Below are 5,056 nucleotides of genomic sequence, written 5' to 3'. Positions count from 1 at the left end.
GCCCGTCGTGCGCCCTCCCCTGCTAATCGCGCCGCACGCCCGCCACTCACACCGGCCGCTTCTGCCTGCGCGGCAGCTCGGCTCCAGCTCGCGCCGCTCGCCCGTGGACCCCCTTCTACTGCTCTACGCAGTCACGCCTGTCGCCCCTCCGCCCTACTCGTCGCTCACCACCACCACCACCACCTCCAACTGCGCCCCCTTTGCCGCACCGTCCGCTGTCGCACCTGCCTTGCTTCTTACTCTGCGCCGCACTCGCGTCGCCCGCCCGCCCCTGCGCGCACCGCGACACCGCCTCCCGCTTCTTTGGCCGCACCCGCTGGCGACCACCCGCCTGAGGCCTCCACTGGCCGTGATTGTGGCCTCGCGCCGACTGTCGTGGCCCCCTACCTGTCTTTACTCGCCGGTCGGTGTCCGCTACAGCGGTCCCACGCCCGCGGACTCCCCCTTGCTCGCCCCCGGCGTCAGGCGGGCTTCGCCGTCGCTGGCGACCTCGCCCCGCACCGGGCGGGTTGCGCCCGCAGTGCCCTAGCGCCCGTAACCGCCCGATAGGCCTCTGTGCCACTGGACAACGGGCCCCCACGCCCCAGAACGTTATATATATAAAAATAAGATACAAAATAATAATTAATTAATTAACTTAACGTTATTAACATGTTAATTAAACTAACTAATCTGTTAGTTAGGGCAATGTGTCAATGATAGATGGGACCCACACATCAGCTTGACCCATTCAACACCTTCGTTGATTGATGACATCATGCTGACATCATGCTGATGCAGTAATGCCATTTTCGAATTAAGTTAATAATAGTTATTTATAAATTGATTTAAATCTTAAAAAATGAATATAAAATAAACCGTAACTCGGATGAAAATACTTTGTACATGAAAGTTGCTCAGAACGACGAGATGAATCCAACTTCGCAGCCCGTTTGTCCGCCACACATCCTTTGCATAGCGAACATGCAACTTTCCCCCTCTGGTTCATCTGTCCAAAAACACGAAACATCGGGGATACTTTCCCGGATGTTTCCCCCCTTCGCCGATATCACCTCCTACTGCGTTAGGGCACACCTGGCACCGTTACTTGTCATGTCATGCATCGATATGCATTTGTTTGCATTGTATTCATTGTTTCTTCCCCCTCTTCTCTCCGGTAGACTACGAGACCGACGCTGCTGCTGCCCCGTTCGACTACGGAGTTGACGACCCCTCCTTCTTGCCAAAGCAACCAGGCAAGCCCCCTCCCTTGATCACCAGATATCGCCTATTCTTCTCTCTACTGCTTGCATTAGAGTAGTGTAGCATGTTACTGTTCGATTAATCCTATTCTGTTGCATAGCCTGTCATTTTTGCTACAGTTGTTGATACCTTACCTGCAATCCTAAATGCTTAGTATAGGATGCTAATTTATCATCTGTGTCCCTACATTCTTGTTGCTTCTGCTGACTTTTTTATGTTCAAGCACTTGTATTCGAGCCCTCGAGGCCCCTGGCTTGTAATATGATGCTTGTATGACTTATTTTACTTTTAGAGTTGTGTTGTGATATCTTCCCGTGAGTCCTTGGTCATGATCGTACACATTTGCGTGCATGATTAGTGTACGGTTGAATCGGGGGCGTCACAATCGGGTTGACCTGGAGGGTACCCGTGAGATAATTATGCGGCATGGTCGGGCATTCTTAGCCCTTGCCATAAGTTCGCGAGACGGGGCGGAGGGACCACAGATCATGGATCATTGATCGTATTCGCGCGCTCCCAAGACACTAACTGGTTTGGATATGTGATTTGAGTAGGCCTCTGGCCTTTTCGCACTAACCACCATGCGGGAATAAGTATGGGCACTCAGCATCGTACGATTCTTCCGAAAGCTCACTGGCGTCAGCGATTGAGCGACACACACCCGATTGGACGGGAACCACCTGCACTTGTATTAGGGGATGGGTCTGCTCTAGGTCGCGTATGCAACGCGCTAGAGTCTAAAGGGAGATGGGCCCAAGACCCCTGAGCACTTAGGGTGTAGACCGACGTGCTGGCCTCTTTGTTGAGCCTAGGTAGGACTACGGCGTGTCGATCAGCCGAGGCCGTGCATGACCCATTCAAGTGTGTCCGACCAGAGTTAATCGAGCATGTTGGGTACGTTGGTGCACCCCTGTAGGGAAGTATATCTATTCGAATAGCGTTGTCCACACCAACGGATGCTCGAAGTTGTATCTCGATCTATTACAACTAGAACTGGAGACTAGAGGCACTAAATGGATATGATGGCTCTGGGATCGCTTTCTCGCACGGAGTCTGGAAGGATCTCTGGGCGTTACTACAATATACTTGTTACTATAATATATGTTACTCTACTCTCTTGTGTTGCTGCAAGATGTTAGTCCTTGATAGGCTAGGCCTTCCCTTCTATTCTCACATTTATGCAGTCTAGTCCAAAGATATAGCCCCATTCATTTGATACCGATGCATACTTAGTATAGATCTGATGTAAGTCTTGTGAGTACTTTGGATGAGTACTCACGGTTGCTTTGCTACCTCTTTTCCCCTCTACCCGAATTTTGCGATCAGATAACGGAGTCCAGGAGACAATTGATCCCACCGACGACTAATGCTACCCCAACGGAGCCTACTACTACGTGGAGACCGCCGACGGCCAAGAGTAGTTAGGAGGCTCCCAGATAGTAGGCTTGCGCCTTTTCGATCTAGATGTTGTTTTGCTAGCCTTCTTAAAGCGGACTTGCTTACTTATGTATGTACTCATATATTGCTGCTTCCGCTGATTCTTGTGTATTTGAGCCCTTGAGGCCCCTGGCTTATAATATAAAGCTTGTATTATTTTAATTTTCTGTCTAGAGTTGTGTTGTGATATCTTCCCGTGATTCTCTAATCTTGATCGCGTGCATTTGCGTGTATGATTAGTGCACGATTAAGTCAAGGGTGTCACAATGGATGACTAATCATATAAAATGGTTGAAAACTAGAGTTTTCTTTGTGGGCACTGCCTACATTCCTAATGTGGAAGGTGAAAATGATTTTTCATAATTTATTGGACCAAACTAGAGCACACTTGTAGTTCAAAACTGAATTCCTAACTGGCAATATCACTCGGGAATTCATGAAAAAATTGGCAGCTGCTATCACATGTGGTATACTTTGGGTGAAAATTATGAGGGCAGTATTTACAATACTATTAATGGCACTTGCTTCACAAAAAAAAGTCATGTATGACACTAGAAAAATGAAAAAAAAAACACTTTTTATTAACCAAATCTTCCATCTTTTTGTGGAATTATTGCTCACTATTATAACACCCTTGTTAGTTCCAAAAATGGTCATGTTTATCATCTACTGTGCCAAGAAGATGCTCATGGGTATGGTCATCTTAATTGAAAGTCATTGATCTTCATATGAGATAGGTCAGTTTGGTGAAGTTTTTTTTTTCAAGTCTGTGGTATTGTCAATTTATCATTTTTCCCATAAGCCATTTCACGTGAGAGGACACCATGCAAAAGGATTTCAATTTTTGAGCATTTTTCATTTTCTCTAATTTATTTCAGTGTGTTGTCAAAATTGCATGGATGACTAATCATATAAAATGGTTGAGAATTAGAATTTTCTTTATGGGTACTGCCTACATTCCTAATGTGGAAGGTGAAAATGATTTTTCAGAATCTATTGGACCAAACTAGAGCACACTTGTAGTTCAAATTTGAATTACTTGATGTAAATCACTGGAAATTCAAATGAAAAATGACAATATCACTTAGAAATTCATGAAAAAATGGCTGCCGCAATCACATGTGGTATACTTCAGGTGAAAATTGTGAGGGCACTACTTACAATATTATTCATGGCACTTGCTTCATAAAAAAGTCATGTATCACACTAGAAAAATGGAAATTAACTTTTTATTTGTGATATTGTCATTTTATCGTTTTTCCCACAAGCCATTGCACATAAGAGGGGCCCATGCAAAATGATTTCAATTTTTGAGCATTTTTTATTTTTTTTTATAATTTTTCGCAGATTAATGTCAAAATTGCATGGATGACTAAGCATATAAAATGGTAGCTAATTTGAATTTTCTTTCTGGATACTGCCTACATTCATAATGTGAATGGTAAATTAGAACTTATTGGACTAAACTAGAGCACATTTTCAGTTCAAGTTTGTATTACTTGACATATATATCGCCCGAAATTCAATAAATCAATGAAAATGGCAATATCACTCGGAAATTCATGAAAAAATTGGCAGCTGCAATACCATGTGGTATACTTTAGGTGAAATTGTAAGGGCATTATTTACAGTATTATTTATGGCACTTGCTGCACAAAAAATTCATGTATGACACTAGAAACGAAAAATTAACCTTTTATTTGTGGTATTGTCCGTTTACCGTTTTTCTCACAAGCCACTGCACATAAAGGCCTCCATGCAGAAGGATTTTAATTTTTGAGCATTTTTTTTCTTTTTTCTATAATTTTTTCCAGAATTCACGAGTTATTCCAAGTGCACTCAAACAACTAGAAATAGAATCTTTCCAAGTGATTTGCGCACATAAATCACGAGTCATTCCAAGTGCATGCAAAACAACTCGAAATACAATCATTCAAAATGATTTGCGCACATATTCAATACGAATTCATGCATATTTTATTCAAATAAAACGACAACTTCGGCGCGGCCCTACTCCCAAATCCGAAGTTAATCTTCTTCGGCAACCTATGAGGGGCATGCGGCAATGTCCTCGTTGAAACTCAGGCCATTCAAGAAGGCACGTCGCCCGACAATGTTAAAGCGTGACATCAGGTTGGGACCGTCAAACTGCTAGATCCAAGCGGCGGGGTCTTGGTCGAGGATTTGCGGCCAGAATGGGGCGTTAGGCTCGAAGCCTGGATGTGCCCTCTCATGCGGCGTCAGACGTGCCCAAAACCTATGAATGACACGCGTAAAGGCAACCGTATCGTCGGGAGGACAGGCGCCATAAGAAGACCCCCGGCACTCAGAACCCATCCCACCGGTAGGCGCATGTCCGACGGTGTCGGGATGTCGC

This window comes from Triticum dicoccoides, chromosome 7B, assembly GCF_002162155.2.
Source record: "Triticum dicoccoides isolate Atlit2015 ecotype Zavitan chromosome 7B, WEW_v2.0, whole genome shotgun sequence".
Taxonomy (NCBI): Eukaryota; Viridiplantae; Streptophyta; class Magnoliopsida; order Poales; family Poaceae; genus Triticum; species Triticum dicoccoides.
This window is presented reverse-complemented; position numbering follows the sequence as displayed.